The sequence below is a fragment of the Dama dama genome, chromosome 33 (genome assembly GCF_033118175.1).
Source record: "Dama dama isolate Ldn47 chromosome 33, ASM3311817v1, whole genome shotgun sequence".
NCBI lineage: Eukaryota > Metazoa > Chordata > Mammalia > Artiodactyla > Cervidae > Dama > Dama dama.
In genome coordinates this window covers 4120738-4137296 of record NC_083713.1, presented here as the reverse complement: position 1 = coordinate 4137296, position 16559 = coordinate 4120738, and the positions used below count along the sequence as shown (strand labels likewise).

At 43.1% G+C, this 16559-nt stretch overlaps 1 protein-coding gene across 2 annotated transcripts in view; it reads left to right on the top strand.

The window, feature by feature from the left end:
* The first annotated feature begins 1323 nt into the window (after nt 1-1323).
* Nucleotides 1324-16559, top strand: part of CYFIP1 (cytoplasmic FMR1 interacting protein 1) — a 101361-nt gene continuing 86125 nt past the window's right edge. The window contains exon 1 of one of the 2 annotated variants that reach the window (XM_061135414.1): nt 1324-1465. The gene's annotated coding sequence lies outside the window, so the exon portion shown is untranslated. The remainder of the gene's footprint in view (nt 1466-16559) is intronic. The other variant, XM_061135413.1, reaches the window with a different exon arrangement.

Genomic DNA, 16559 nt, shown 5'->3' with positions numbered 1-16559 from the left:
TATTTAACATATGTTTCTTTTAAACAGCTATGCATTTAGGCTCTGTTTTTATCCAATGTGACAATTTCTTTGGAGTGTTTAGTTCATTTACGTTTAATGTAATTACTGATACAGTTGGATTGAAGTCTAACAGCTTGCTCTTTGTTACATATGTGCTTTTTGCTCCTTCTTTGCTTTCTTTGGATTTATATTTTAGCATTCCATTTAATTTCCTCTCTTGGATTTTTTAATTGCTTATTTTTCTTTAATTGCTCTAGGGGATTACAGTATTTTTAAATTATCACACTATACCTTGAATATGTATTTCACCACTTCACTTACAGTATAAAACAAAAACAAAACAGCCCTTGGGAATTTAACTTTGAGACTCAGTCCTGGGCTGAAAATGTGTGGACTAGCTGGGAACCAGAAAGTCACTCAAAACCCATGTTGGAGTGAGGGACCTCCAGGAGCTTCTAGAAAAAGTGGTCTCTGAATATTTAAGACAACTGGTAGATTTTGGTTTAGTCAGGATTCATTTGCTGTAACTTTGCATCATCTAGAAGACAGCCAGGAGGTAATGAAACTTCTTGTGGTTTTCAAAGGCTAATGGCCTGATACCTGCTGCTCATCTTTGTTGCTCTCCCTTACGACAGGTTGGGGAGGTGGTGGTGGTGATGGGGAGCGGGGGTAGTTTAGGGAAAATTTCTCCCAAACATGCTTGTGACAAGCTTACCCCGCTTGGCCTCTCTCAAGATTGTGTTTGTGGGCTGGTTCGTCAGATTTCTGCTCTCAGCCATTCCCACAAAGCTGCGCACGCCTTTGCCCCTGGCTTAGAGGGGACACGCGATCACTTCAGAGGCCAAGCCGGATCATTTTCTCCCGGTTGGCTGGGTTCCGGCAGCGAGTCCCAGTCGCACCCCGCACCTGGCCGCTTGCAGGCTCCCGCCCGCGGAGCTCAGGTGTGAGTACCTCCTACCTGGCTGTGGGGCGCCAGGCCACGGCGCCTGGGTGTCCCCCTAAGTTCGTTCCGCGGCTCATCTCACTTGCCGCCCGTACCTCACGGAGGCCCGGGGCAGGGTGGCCCTCCGCGCTCTTTCTACGGCCCAAGCTGGGCAGTTCCCACCGGGAAGCCCCCACCTCCCTCCCGCCCGCGGTCCCGAGGACTAGCCGGGGTCACCTCGGCCGGCGGGTGGCCCTCGAGGTTCTCTTCCCTGGCGAGCATTTCCGACAGCCGGAGGGGCCTGGAGCCCCCGGGGACGCGGGAGTGAGCGCAGCGCCGAAGAGCTAGCCGACTGGCCGAAGGCCGGGGCGTGGAGGGAGGAGCGCCGGGAGGAAGGGGCCGAGCCGGGAGAGCCCCCGCCCCGGGAGGAAGGGGAGGAGGCCGGGTGTTTCCTGGCGCATTCCCGGCCCGCCCGAGTGACTCACTCGGTCTGGAAACTCCCAGGGCCCGCCCGGGACCCCCGAGCAGCCGCCGCGGACCCAGGTGAGGAGCGCTGCGGCCCCCTTCCCGCCCCGCGCCCCCGCCGGGGTCGGCGCCCGCCCTCAGAGCCTGGCCGGCCCGGAGCTGGGAGGTGGCGGCGTCGGGCCGGGGCCCCTCAGGCAGCCGGGACTTGGACCTCCGCGGCGCGGCCTCCTGGGCGGCGCGGCCTCCGGGATCACTCCGGCCCGGGAGGCGCGAAGCCATTCCCCAGCTTCCCTGGCGCGCGGCGGAGTTGCCGTGGGGAGGGTCCGTTGGGATTTTGCAGTTATTGTTTGGAAGTACGGAGCAGGCAGTTTGTGCTGAGGTCGTGCTCTGTGCCCCTGTCTGAGGGAAGGAGAGACTGCCCGAGCGAGACCAGTTTGCAGATTCTTGGGGAGAGGAGTTTGGGGCTTTGTTAAGGAGCCGGGATTGTTACGTGGGCAGCGCGGTTCAACACAGCCAGATTGAGTTGTATATTTTAAGCCTCAAATGCGTGCTCCTAATTCGCAGCGCTTGGTGGGTGGGAGAAAAGGGTGGAAGAATAATTTGGAAATGGGGTTTAAGAAGCGCTTTCTAAGCCGAGAGAGGCGTCCAGAGCACGTCCACCCTAGCGTTATGTCTGAACCGCGGGATAGCGATTTGCTTATGAAGCCGGGTGTTGGACGGTCTCCGCTTCTGTGGAGTCTGAGACTTGGGAGTTTCCTTCTCCGGGAGTAGAGAGACGGTGCTGTGCGCCGCGCCGCTCAGGGTTTTGTCGGAGCTTGGTGAGTTGGGTGGTGTTTCTTGGCCATTGGCAGCGTGATTCCGTCGATGACCCGTGATTGAAGCAGCAGCGTCCTCGGGGTTGCACCCAGCAGCTCCAGCGGCTCTGGGCTCGCGCTGGAAAATCCTGCTCGGCCGCGGCCAGGGCCTGTGAAGCTGCGCGCCGGTGCCCGCCGTCCCTTCTTCCTGAAGGCCTTCAGCGGTTTTTCGGGTGAAGCGCAGATCTACCCGTACTGAGCCTGAAGAAAGTAATCAAGTTTTAAATGAATGTGGGCCACGGCAAGTTTGCATTTGTGGGAACTCACTTAGGAAGATGGTGCCAAACACAGTCTTCACGCAGCGGCATCTCTATGCCAGAGGTGAACAGGGAAATGTGGAAAACATTTCCGGTATGAAAACATACGTTTGCATGCGCATACGGCCCTCAAAGAAAAGTTACTCGCCAAGTGTTTTTGTGTGTTTATTTAAATTAATTTTTAAGTTGACTTATAGTAATATTGACTTTGTTATAAAACAGTCTGAATTTTAACAAATGCTTAGTGTCTGGTGACTTACAACCACAGTCAAGATACAGAGCAGTTTTATCACCCCCCCAGCCCCTTTCTGTCCTTTTTGTAGGCAACTCCGTTTTCCACTCCTGACCCTTGATCTGCTCTCCATTCCTACAGTTTTGCTTTTTACAGAATGTCATATGTAGTTTTTGAGTGTGGTTATTTCACTCAGCATAACGCATTTGCCATTCATCCATACTCTAGTTTGTCCCTGAGGGGTAAAGACATTAAAGTTTGAAACGTGTGCCTCTAGGATACAACCTGAGCTAGTCAAATAACACTTTTAATTCATGAGAAGAATTACAACACTTAAGCTTACTAAAAATTCAAACAGTACTCCACTACATATACTAAATGTGAAATTCTCTCAGTAAGTCTCTCTTGGTATGTAGCCTTTTCTGTGCATAGGTTTTATTTTTGTGTATGTTCTTTTAATGACAGCGAGATTACGTTGCATGTATTGTACCTTTTCACTTAATGTTCTTGGATTATTTAAAGATCTTGGAAATATTAACATGTTGGCATATATATTATATATACACACAGATATTCTTCATTCCTTTTAATGACTATAGTGCTTTATGGTTAGATGTATGATAATTTATTTAATCAGCCCCTAGTTAACTGACATTAGTTTGCATTTGTCACCACCATATTCGGCGAAAGATTGAAGGCAGGAGAAGGGGATGACAGAGGATAAGATGGTTGGATGGCATCACTGACTCGATGGACATAATGAGTTTGAGCAAGCTCCGGGAATTGGTGATGGACAGGGAAGCCTGGAGTGCTGCAGTCCATGGGGTCAAAGAGTCAGACACAACTGAACAACTGAACTGAACTACCATATTCAGTGCTTGTGTCTATATCTTTATGTATATACTTAGATTTATCATTCTGGAAGTGAATGAGGGTTTAAATAAAAGCTAATGTATCTTTTAGGTTGGTTTAAAACTCAGCATTCAAAAAACTAAGATCATGGCATCTGGTCCCATCACTTCATGGCTAATAGATGGAGGGAAAAATTGGAAACTGGCAGATTTTCTTTTCTTGGGCTCCAAAATCACTTAAGATGGTGACTGCAGCCATGAAATTAAAAGACACTTGCACCTTGGAAGAAAAGCTATGACAAACCTAGACAGAGTATTAAAAAAAAAAGCAGAGACGTCACTTTGCTGTCAAAGGCAAAGCTATGGTTTTTCCAGTAGTCATGTACAGATGTGAGAACTGGACCATAAAGAAGGCTGAGCACTGAAGAATTGATGCATTTGAAATGTGCTGGAGAAGACTCTTGAGTGTCCCTTGAACAGCAAGGAGATCAGACTAGTCAGTCCTGAAGTATTCAGTCCTGAATACTCATTGGAAGGACTGATGCTGAAATTGAAGCCCCAGTACTTTGGCCGCCTGATGCGAAGAGCCTACTGATTGGAAAAGACTGATCCTGGGAAAGATTGAGGGCAGGAGGAGAAGAGGGCAACAGAGGATGAGATGGTTGGATGGCATCACTGACTCAGTGGGCATGAGTTTGAGCAAACTCTGGGAGATAGTGAAGGACAGGGCAACCTGGCGTGCTTCAGTCCATGGGATCGCAAAGAGTTGAACACGATTTAGCGACTGAACAAGAGCAACATTTCTTGAGTGCTTACTTTGCTTCAGTGTTGTTTTGTGTGTGTGCATGTTAAGGTACTTCAGTCATGTCTGACTCTTTGCAACCCATGGACTGTAGCCTGCCAGGCTCCTCTGTCCATTGAATTGTCCAGGTAAGAATACTGGAATGGGTTGCCATGCCCTGCTTCAGGGGATCTTACCAACCCAGGGATGGAACCCGAGTCTCTTATGTCTCTTGCATTGGCAGGCACATTCTTTACCTCTAGCACCATCTGGGAAGCCCCAGCATTGTTGTAGGCCAGGATTACTTTTCCTGTAAAGGTCCAAATAGTGATTATGTACAGCTTTGCAGGCCATATGGTTTCTGTCACAACCTCCCCAGTTTCACTACTGTAGCATGAAGTCAGCATAGACAATTCGTAATGGATGAGTGTGGCTGTATTCCAGAAAAACTTTACTTGTGGAAGAAACCGTAGGCTGTATGTAGTTTGCTAACTCTTGAGTACTTTACATACTAACTAGTCTCACAACCCACAAAGATAGGTGCAATTATTATTCTCACTTCATGGATGAGGAAAATGACAAAGAGGTGAAGTGTGTGCCTGTTAAATGTCTGGGGACTTTGCTGGTGGTCCAGTGGCTGACTCCTCGCTCCCAATGCAGGGGGTCCAGGGTTCGATCCCTGGTCAGGAAACTAGATCCTTTATACTTCAACTAAGAGTTCACGTGCCACAACTATTAATAAGACCCAACGCAGCCAAATAAATAAATAATTTTTTTTAAAAGTTAGCATGCCTGATAAGAGCCAGACTTTGACTCCAGCCTTCTGACTAGTAAGTTAAAAACTAGAAAGAAGCTGCCAAAGATGCTTTCTCCAAAATATTAGACCTTGGGACCTGAGCCTCATACACTTACTGAATCACTCACCTGTGATTTTTGAAGGCACTGTGCTTGCTCGGGTGCCACTCCAGGGTCACTGCCTCTGCTCCTCAGTGGGCCAGTGTCCCCTCAGCACCTCAGAGTGTGACAGTCTTGTGTCTTGGCTTTTGATCTGAGTTTTAATAGTACTAGTTTATAGAGGGGTCAGCTCAGTCAGCGCCTAGGACTTTGGCAAGTGAGATCAAGTTGGGTCCTGGCAAAGCTACTATATATGTCTGCTGTAATATGATCACCTGAGCCCTGATAGGTATGTTAGTTGGACTACCTTTGACCATTTTTCTTCTTTGGTAACATGGAAAAAGCACCTATTAGATTCTTAAGAAGATCAAAGGAGATAATATACATAGGAATGTATTGTTAATATTCATGCTTTGGCTTCTAAAGCTTTTATATATCTTGTCCTAGCTATTCATCATTTTTGCAACCGAAGAAGTAGAGCATGGATTAATAACATATATAATAATTAAAAAACTATTTTAGCCAGGGCAATAAGGTCAGAAAAATAAATAAAAGGCAGATTGCAAAGAGAAAATTGTCCCTTTTTGCAGATGGTATTATCAACATAGAAAATCCAAGGAATCTATGAAAAAACTATCAGAATTAGTATGTGAAGTTAATAAGGTCACAATATACAGTCAACGCATGTAAATCAGTCTTATTTCTATATACCAACAATGTGCAATTAGAAAGTAAAATGTTTAAAAATAACTATTTTCAGCAGCTTCAAAAAATCAGATACTTAGATATAAATTTAATAAAACACATACAGGATCAATAAGCTGAAAACTGCAAAATGCTAATGAATGAAACAAAACTCATGTAAATAAATGAAGAGGCATGTATGGGCATGAGTTGAAATCCTCAACATAGTAAAGATGTTACTTCCCTCCAAGTTGATCTATAGGTTTAACACAATTCCAATAAATTATTGCAGCAAAAAAAAAATCTTAACTTTATATTGAGGTACAATGTACATACCATAAAATTACCTCCTTTAAGTGTGCAGTGATTTTTAGTAGATTTATGGAGTTGGACAGCACCATCATAACATATGTATCACCCCAAAAAGATCACTCATGACCTTTTACAGTTAATCTCCATTCCTAGCCCCTATTCCTGCTAATCACTAATTTGCTTTCTTTTATAGATCTACCATGTCTGGACATTTAACATGAATGAAAGTGTACAATCTGTGTTCTTTATGTGTAACTTTCTTCACTTAGCATAATGTTTTTGGAGTTTATTTCTGGTCTAGTATGTACCAGCATTTCATTCCTTTTTTGTTGCATTGTATTCCATTGAATGGATATATCACATTTTGTTTAACCATTCATTAGATTCTTTTTTTTTTTTTTGTCTGTTATGAATAACTGCTGCGATGAAGACTCACGTTCAAGTCTTTATGCAAGCCTATATTATAATATCTTTTTGATAGAAATCTAGAAGTGTTCTTGCTGGGTCATAAGGTATTTTTGTTTAATTAATAGAAGTCACAGCAGATTGTTTTTATAGATAAAAGACAAACTGACTCTAACATTTCTATGAAGGGGGAAATAAACTGCAGTAGCTGAAAAAATGTTTAAAAAAATGGGAAAAAAATAAATTGGGGAGATATTGCCTGATTGTGTTTTTTACTATAATAAAATATAAATAACCTAAAGTTTACTATTTTAATCATTTTAAGTGTACAGTTTAGTAGCATTAGGTACATTTACATTGTTGTACAGCCACCACCACCATCCATCCCCTGAATTCTGTCTTCATCCCAAACTGAACCTCTGCACTTATTTATTTTATTGAAGTATAGTTGATTTACAGTGTTTCTGATATACAAAGTGATTCCATCTTTTGTGTGTGTGTGTGTGTGTGTGTGTGTGTATATATATAAATATATACACATATGTATATACATACATATACAGGTCTATTTTTTTTTCAGATTTTTTCCATTATAGATTATTATAAGATATTTAATATAGTTCCCTGTGCTATACAGTGGGTCCTTGTTTATTTTATATATAGTAGTGTGTATCTGTTCATTTCAAATTCCTAATTTGTCTCTTCCCCCCGTACCCTTTAGTAACCATAAGTTGTTTTCTATGTCTGTGTCTTTACCCATTTAAATACTAACTCCCCATTTTCTCATTCCTCTAGCTCCTAGTAGCAACCATTCTACTTCCTGTCTATTAACACGACTATTCCAGACACCAATGAAGCACTGCTCTGGCTTAATATAACTATGAACATTGGTGTACACATATCTTATTGAGATGCTGTTTTCAGTTCCTTTGGTTATATACCCAGAACTGTTATTGCTGGTTATATGGTAATTAAATGTTTAATTTCTTTGAACAGTTGTCATGTTATTTTCCTTAGCAGCTTCACCAGCATTGCACAAGGATTCCAATTTCTTCACATCCTCTCCAACACTTGTTATTTTCCTTTTTTCTAAAAAATAATAACCGCCTTAATGGGCATGAAATAGTGTCTCATTACAGTTTTGACCAACAAAGGTCCGTCTGGTCGAGGCTATGGTTTTTCCAGTGATCATGTATAGATGTGAGAGTTGGACTGTGAGGAAAGCTGAGCGCCAAAAAATTGATGCTTTTGAACTGTGGTGTTGGAGAAGACTCTTGAGAGTCCCTTGGACTGCAAGGAGATCCAGCAGATCAGTCCTGAGTGTTCATTGGAAGGACCGATGCTGAAGCTGAAACTCCAATACTTTGGCCACCTGATGCAAATAGTTGACTTATTGGAAAAGACCCTGATGCTGGGAGGGATTGGGGGCAGGAGGAGAAGGGGATGACAGAGGATGAGATGGCTGGATGGCATCACTGACTCGATGGGCATGAGTTTGAGTAAACTCCGGGAGTTGGTGATGGACAGGGAGGCCTGGTGTGCTGCGATTCATGGGGTCGCAAAGAGTTGGACACAACTGAGCAACTGAACTGAACTGAACTAAATGATTAATGGTGTTGAGCATCTCTTCATGTATTTATCTGCCATTTGCATATCTTCTTTAGAGAAATATCTGTTCAAATCCTTTGTCCATTTTTTAATCACGTTGTTTCTTTTTTTTCATGTTGAGTTGTAGGAGTTCTTTATACATTTTGGATAGCAATCCCTTGTCAGATACACAATTGGCAAATATTTTTTCCCATTCTTTAGGTCTTTTAACTCTCTTGATAGTGTCCTTGGTGCACAAAAATTTTTAATTTTCATGTCTAGTCTAAAAAGTTTTAGACTAGATAAAATTTTTATCTACTTTTTCTTTTGTTGCTAGTGCTTTTGGTGTCATATCCGAGAAATCATTGCGAAATTGAGTGTCATGAAGCTTTTCTTCTTAGAGTTTTATAATTTTAGCTCTTCTGTGTAGGTGTTTTGTTCATTTGAGTTAATTTTTGTATATAGTGTGAGGTGATGGTCCAGTTTAACTTTTTTGCATATGGATGTCCAGTTTTTCCAGCACAATTTGTTGAAGTCAATCTTGGGCTTCCTTGGTGGCTCGGTGGTAAAGAATCTGCCTGCCAATGCAGGAGACATGGGTTCGATCCCAGGTCCAGGAAGGTCCCACATGCTGCAGAGCAGCTAAGCCCGTGCGGCACAACTATTTAGCCTGTGCTCTAGAGCCCATGGGAGCTGCAACTACTGACCCCACGTGCTGCAGCTATTGAAGCCTGCATGCTCTAGAGCCCATGTTCCACAACAAGAGAAGTCACAGCAATGAGAATCCCTTGCACCACAACTAGAGAATTGCCTCATTCTCTGTAACTAGAGAAGAATCCTGTGCAGCAATGAAGACCCAGCACAGCCAAAAATTAAAAAAAAAAAAAAGAAGGTCCTTTTTTCAGTGAATGGTCTTGACACCCTTTTTGAAAATCATCTGATCATATACATAAGCAAGGGTTTATTTTTGGGCTGTTTATTCAGTTTCATTGGTCAATGTGCCAGTCTTTATGCCAGTATCACAGTTTTGATTATTATAACTTTATAGTAAGTTTTGAAATCAGTAAAAGACTTTCAGCTTTGCTGTTCTCTATCAAGATTGTTTTGGCTATTCTGGGGTTTTTTGAGATTCCATATTATTTTAAGATGAGTTTTTCTATTGCAAAAAAAAAACATGCTGTTAGAATTTTGATGGGGATTACATTGAATTTGAGGATAGCTTGAGTTATACTGACTTTTTTTTTTTTTTGGTTGCTCCCCGCTGCTTGGGGGATCTTAGTTCCCCAACCAGGGATCAAACCCAAGCCCCTGTCAAGAACTCCCAACCACTGGACCACCAGGGAATTTTGCATATTGTTATCTTAACAATATTAAGTCTTCCAGTTCATGAACATGGAATATCTTTCCATTTATTTGTGTCTTTAATTTCTTTAATCAGTGTTTTGTAATTTTTAGTGTATGAATCACTCACCTCCTTAGTTAAATTTATTCTTAATTTTGTTTTCTTTTTGATGCTATTGTGAATAGAATTGTTTTCTTAATCTTTTTGGGACATTTATTACTAATGTATAGAAATGCAGCTGATTTTTATGTGTTGCTTTTGCATCCTGTAGCTTTACTGAATTCATCTATTAGCTCTAACAGGTTTTTTGTGAAATCTTTTGTGAAATCTCTACATAGAAGATCATGTTCTCTGTGGTATCATGTATTCCAAAGTTGTGTTGTTAGTTGATTAGGTTTATAGTTGTCACATCTCTCTGATGGAGTGACTATTTTATTATAATGTTTCTAGTAATAATTTTTTGTTTCAAGTCTGTACTTCTAATATTAATATAGCTGCTCTGGCCACTTTTGTTTTCTCTTTGCATGCTATATCTTTCTCCATCCTTTTGATTTCACCCCCTTGTGTCTTTGAATTTAAAATTTCTCTCTCATGGGTAGCATATAGGGCTTCCCAAGTGGTGGGGTGGTAAAGAATCTGCCTGCCAATGCAAGAGATGCAAGAAACATGGGTTTGATCCCTGGGTTGGGAAGATCCCCTGGAGAAGAAAATGGCAACCCACTCCAGTATTCTTGCCTGGGAGATTCCATGGACAGAGGAGCCTGGGGCGCTGTAACCCATGGGGTCACAAAGAGTCAGACCCGACTGAGCAGCCGCAGGTACTTGGTTCATGGTTTTTCCCATTCTGTCATTGTCTGCCTTTGGATTGTCCATTTTCACTCAATGCAGGTACTTATATCTTAGGATTCACATATGCCTTTTTGTTACTTGTTCTCTGTATATCTTATATCGGGAGACCCTTTGGCCCCAGCGAGGAGCTTAGACATAGCAGCTGTGTAGGAGCCAGTAGAGAACCTAGCACCGTGAATGGTCTGAGTTCAGGCTACCTAATAAGACACCAGCATTCTGGCTTGGAGAAGTCCATGGACTGTATAGTCCATGGGGTCACAAAGAGTCGGACACAACTGAGTGACTTTTAAAAAAAAAGTAAGATTCTAGAGCACTCTAGGGGTAAGCTTTGCATTTATATGATTTTTTTGTGTTAAAGCCTCTCAGAACTTGGTCTCAAAAATAATACAGGAATGTGTTTCTTTACCTTTTTTACCTTTGTGTTGGTTTGAGCCTGGTATACACTTGTGCTGTTGAGCATTCATTTACACGCACCGCACCCCCCCCCCCCCCCCCGCCCCAAACTTTGTCATGACTGCCTTACTTCGTGCAAGACTGTGGAGAGAGAAGCCACAAGCTAGGCCTTAAACTGTGGCATTCAGATTTTTTAATTGTGAATAAGACACATGGACAGTAATAGCTACTGTGACTTGAAACAAGTGATTTGTATTTATATCTCAGAACTGGACTAGCCAAAGTTGTCAGGTCCTGTTCTTTACTCTCTTTGGGGAGAATTTTGCTCCATGGGAGAGAAAAACCAGTGCTTAGAGAGCAGTGAGTTCCATCTTGGAACTTGATTTGATAACCAGAATTTTATGTCTTGAGCTAGCATGGTTGTTCCTTGTGCCCGTTTGTCCTGACTAGGAGAGTGGATGTAGGCGACGCTACATCTTTGAAGATATTCACAGAAGAAGGTACACTTTGCTGTGAAGAACCACACAGGCCCAGGTCAGAAGTGGTGATGAGGATTTACATTTTATTTAAATCCCTCCCTAAAGCTCAAGTTACTCAAGCTGTTCCATTTTAAAGAATTTTCTTCTTTTCCCACAAATCCTGCCTGGAAGGACCAGTCTCCACAAAACCAACTAGCGTTACAACCACCTGGGTCTCTTGACTCATTGGGGTTGTCTGTCCCAGGGGTCATGGAATAACTAAGTGTGTTAAATCAAGCAGACTTGTGCATGTGCGTGATACTTTCAGATTCTGAAGTCAGCTTTGCTTCTGCCCTGGAGACCACATTCATAAGAGTTTTGTACATGGCAGCTGTATTTCTTCCTTTGCTTTAATTGGGGTGGGGGGGTTGTGTATTAGTCAGGATTCTCCATAGAAACAGAGCCATAGGGTATATGGAAAGATTTATTTTAAGGATTTGACTCATGATTGTGGAGGTTGGCAATTCTGAATTTAGAGTAGGCAGGCTGAGACTCTGGGAGAGCTGATGTTGCAGCTCAAGTCCAAAGGTCCTCTGAAGAAGAATTCCTTCCTCTTTGGAGAACCTCATTTTCTTCTTTTAAGGTCATCAACTGTTTAGATGATGCCCACCCATGTTATTATGGAGGGTCACCTGCTTTACTCAAAGGCTGCCTATTTAAATGTAAATCACACCTAAGAAATAGCTGCACAGCAACATCTAAACTGATGTTTGACCAAAAACCGTAATATACCATAGCATAGTCAAGGTGGCACATAAAATAACTTGTCATAGGGAGTAGTTTTTACTTTGTATTTTAAGTTTTCACTTTATTTGGCTGCGTTGCGTCTTAGTTGCCACTGGGTCTTAGTTGCGGCACATGGGATCTTTGCAGAGTCTTAGCCACTGGACTACCAGGGAAGTCCCAGTAATTTTTGTTTCAGACAGTTGCCTCCTCCTGCAAAGATTGGCTTCAAGGTAAGAACCATGCAAAGGGTGGGAGGGGAGGGGGACGGTCCTTGCCCTCTGGAACTGTCAGCTGAGGGAGGGAAAAACCAACACTGCCCACCCTCCCTCCACCAGGATTGTGTCACTGAGCAGCGTTGCACACAAGCTCTGAGAGGCTTGGACCCTCTCTGTGGCCACAGATGCCCTGACAGACGCCAGGGATGGACAGAGCAGGGCTAGCCTACTCTGGGAAGCCTCTGCCAGGATGGCCGAGGTCTGGGGCGGCTCCCTTGGAAGGCGTGACGTCCTGCCCTGCACTTTTGAGTGTACCTGAACCGTTTTTGAATGTGCTTTTAAGGAGCTCCGTACCTCAGGAGCTTGTGTTGTGGTTTAGAGTGACTGGGGGCTGTCCTGCTGGACAGCAGCCCCACTGGCTCTCCCAGAGGGCCTGCCCCGTCCTGAGGCCTCTGTCCTTGGCACGTAGGTGGCCACATTCTCACCATGTTTTCACATGGCCTTCCCTCTGTGCCTGTCTGTGGCCTGATCTCCCCTTATAAAAGACACCAGTCACATTGCATTAGGACCCACCCTATTAACCTCATTTTGCTTTAACTGCGTCTGTAAAGACCCATCTCCAAATACAGTCAGTCTGAGGTACGAAGAGTTAGGACTTGAAAGGGGAACACAGTTCAGCCCCAAGCAGTTCATTTAGTTACAGTGATGGGGTGCCTATGAGCCTCGGGAGCCATTGGCTCCTACTGCTCCTTGAGGATCTGGCAAGGAGGTGGGGGCAGATGTGTTGCTCTCAGGGAGACTTTGTTCCTCTTTGTGAGGCAAAATTACAGACACTCCCGCATTTTATTCTGTCACTTCGAAGGATTATACGGTATACCGTTAGGTTGGAGACTACTACCCTAAGACGGCCTCAGAACTGGCTGGTTCCCCGTTGATTGCAGCCCCTCGCTGTTGCCCAGCCTGTGGTCCCTGCAGCTGGCAGCTCCCAGGAAGGGGTGGGTAGGGAGCAGCCACCCGTCGTGCTGTTGCCCTGGCCACACTTTCTCTAAGTATGGGCGAGAGACTCCAACCTCAGAATCGAAAGGTGTATGTGGGCGCATGCCTGGCCACCCAGCTCACCTAGTCAGGGCAGATGTGAGGGTCTCCCTGGCAATTATCGTCTGTTTCAGTTGCAGCCAGCTCATTCCCTAGCTCCCTAGGCATCCTGGGGTGCTGGGCAGGAGGAGCCCACTTCCAGGATTTTATGGTGTTCTGAATAAGGTACAGGCAGACATCATATAATTAATTGCTCTTGGCTTTATTGCACTTTTCAGATCGTGTATTTTTTACAAATGGAAAGTTTGTGGTGATCCTACATAAAGCAAATCTGTTGGTGCCATTTTCCCTTCAGCATTTGCTCACTTCATGTGTTTGTGTCACATTTTGGCAGTTCTTGCAATATTTTAAACTTTTAAATTATTTTTATATTTGTTAGGTTGATCTGTGATCAGTGATCTTTTTAAAAATTTTAATTTATTTATTTATTTTGGCCACGCAGCATGTGAGATCTTAGTTCCCTGATCAGGGATCCAACCCTTGCAGCGCCCCTTGCACTGGAAGTGCAGGGTCTAAACCACTGGACCACCAGGAAAGTTGCTATGATCAGTGATCTTTGATGTTATGATTATGCTATGTTATGCTATTATTGCTGCAGGCTCAGTAGTGGTTAGCTTATTTTTAGCAGTAACATATTTTTAAATTAAGGTATATACTTTGTTTTTACTTTTTGAAGAGACACAACCATTATGTAGTCTCTCAATACCAAGATTCTGAGCTGCTTTTATAGTACCACAATGGCATGCTTTTTAAAATACATTTCTAGCACCCTTATTATTTTCCCTCCAGTATTGTCTTCTAACACTCTTGGTTGACATTCCTATGGGACTCTTGGCCTGTCTCCTCTGCTATCACAGGGGAACCCTGCACATTATTTCTAACTTACAAGTAATACTAAAGCACAGTGAATTTCTGGTCTTGGTAAGTACTGTTGTAAAAAATACAGTCTTGAATTTCTTGTGCACAATGTTAAATAAAAATGTTCTACTGTTTTACTTAAAAGTACGGTCAAGTTTGAGTGGTGGCAAAAGGGATATGGGACATTTGGGGCAGTGCAGCATGAATCACATTCAGCACTTTTGTGTATCAGCCACTATTATTTAGACCAAGTCTGTACATTATGTTTGGGCTTCCCAGGTGGCTCAGTGGTAAAAGAATCCGCTTGCCGATGCAGGAACCGCAGGAGACATGGGTTCGATCCTTGGATGGGGAAGATCCCCTGGAAGAGAAATGGCAACTCACTCTAGTATTCTTGCCAGGATAATCCCACGGACAGAGGTGCCTGGTGGTCTATAGTCCATGGAGTCTCAAAAAGAGTTGGACATAACTGAGCACACACATACATTATTTTTTAAGAAATAATGCTATCACACACTTAATAGGCTACATATAGTGTAAACATAACTTTACATGCTCTGGGAAACCGAAAACGTTGTGTGACTCCCATTACTGCAGTATCTGCTTTACTGTGATGGTCTGGAACTAAACTCGCAATATCTCCCGAGATATACAGGTACTTACTCTTTTCAGCTTTGTAGTAGCCTGAAAATGTTTGTTTGCAAAACTCTTACCTCTTGAAGGCTTTCTAAGTACCACAGGGGAAAAGAAGATGTAGACAACTAGAACTATCCAGGAAGGAACTTTAAATAAGGTGGCCTCAGGGCCCGGTGGCTATAAGCAGAGCCACTAGGTGCTACATCATTCTAGCTCAGTCTGAACCCTGAAATCTCACATGTATGTATATTAAACTGTTCATTGAGGGCAATTCCTTAATGTGCAGAGGCATGGAAAATAGTATTATGAACCCTCAATAGTGGTCTGAGCTCTCCTGTGACCTCTGCCCCACACTGTGCTGTTGTGAAGAAGTCCCAGAAGCAGCATCTTATCTCAGTCACAAGCATTTCAGTACATGTCTCTGAGAGAGAGTTTTGCTGCTATTTTTCTGGGCCAGAAGTGGAAATGGTTTTATATTTTTAAGATCTCTTGCTATTTTGTATAAGCTGGTTTCTTCAGATCCTAAAAATTTGGGAAGTGTAAAATTTTAAGTAATTGAAGCTAAACATTTGGAGTGTGTGTATATTTTAAACAAAGCCCACTACTCTGCAGTTGTACTGCTCTGAAACACTTGATTATAGAATGAAAAGGATCACTGCTGAGGGCTGAATTGCCTGAGGATGTGTGGTCCTCAGCCCAGATTTCCTTTGGGTCAGAAGCTTTCTTCAAGAGTGCAGGACTCTGGGCAGACAACAGGGATTTCCAAGGCAGATGCTCAGACTGGAAAGATGTGTTTTATTCTGAAGAGATGACTTTACATGTGGACATCACCAGATGGTCAATACCAAAATCAGATTGATTATATTCTTTGCAGCCCGAAATGGAGAAGGTCCATACGGTCAGCAAAAACAAGGCTTGGAGCTGATTGTGGCTCAGATCTTGAACTCCTTATTGCAAAATTCAGACTTAAATTAAGAAGAAAGTAGCAAAAACCACTAGACCATTCAGGTATGACCTAAATCAAGTCTCTTATGATTATACAGTGGAAGTGGCAAGTAGTTTCAAGGGATTAGATCTGATAGACAGAGTGCCTGAAGAACTACGGACGGAGGTTCGTGACATTGTACAGGAGGCGGTGATTAAAACCATCCCCAAGAAAAAGAAATGCAAAAAGGCAAAGTGGTTTCTGAGGAGGCCTTACAAATGGCTGGGAAAAGAAGAGAAACTAAAGGCAAAGGAGAAAGATATATCCATCTGAATGCAGAGTTCCAAAGAATATCAAGTAGAGAAAAGAAAGCTTTCCTAAGTGATCAATGCAAAGAAATAGAGGAAAATAATAGAATGGGAAAGACTAGAGATCTCTTAGAAAAACATCTACTTCTGCTTTGTTGATTATGTCAAAGCCTTTGACTGTGTGGATCACAACAAACTGTGGGAAATTCTTCAAGAGATGGGAATACCAGATCACCTTACCTGCCTCTTGAGAAATCTGTATGCAGGTCAAGAAGCAACAGTTTGAAACCGGACATGGAACAACGGACTGGTTCCAAATTGGGAAAGGAGTACGACAAGGCTGTATATTGTCACCCTGCTTATCTAACTTATATGCAGAGTATATTATGCAAAATGCCAGGCTAGATGAAAAACAAGCTGGAATCAAGACTGCCGGGAGAAATATCAATA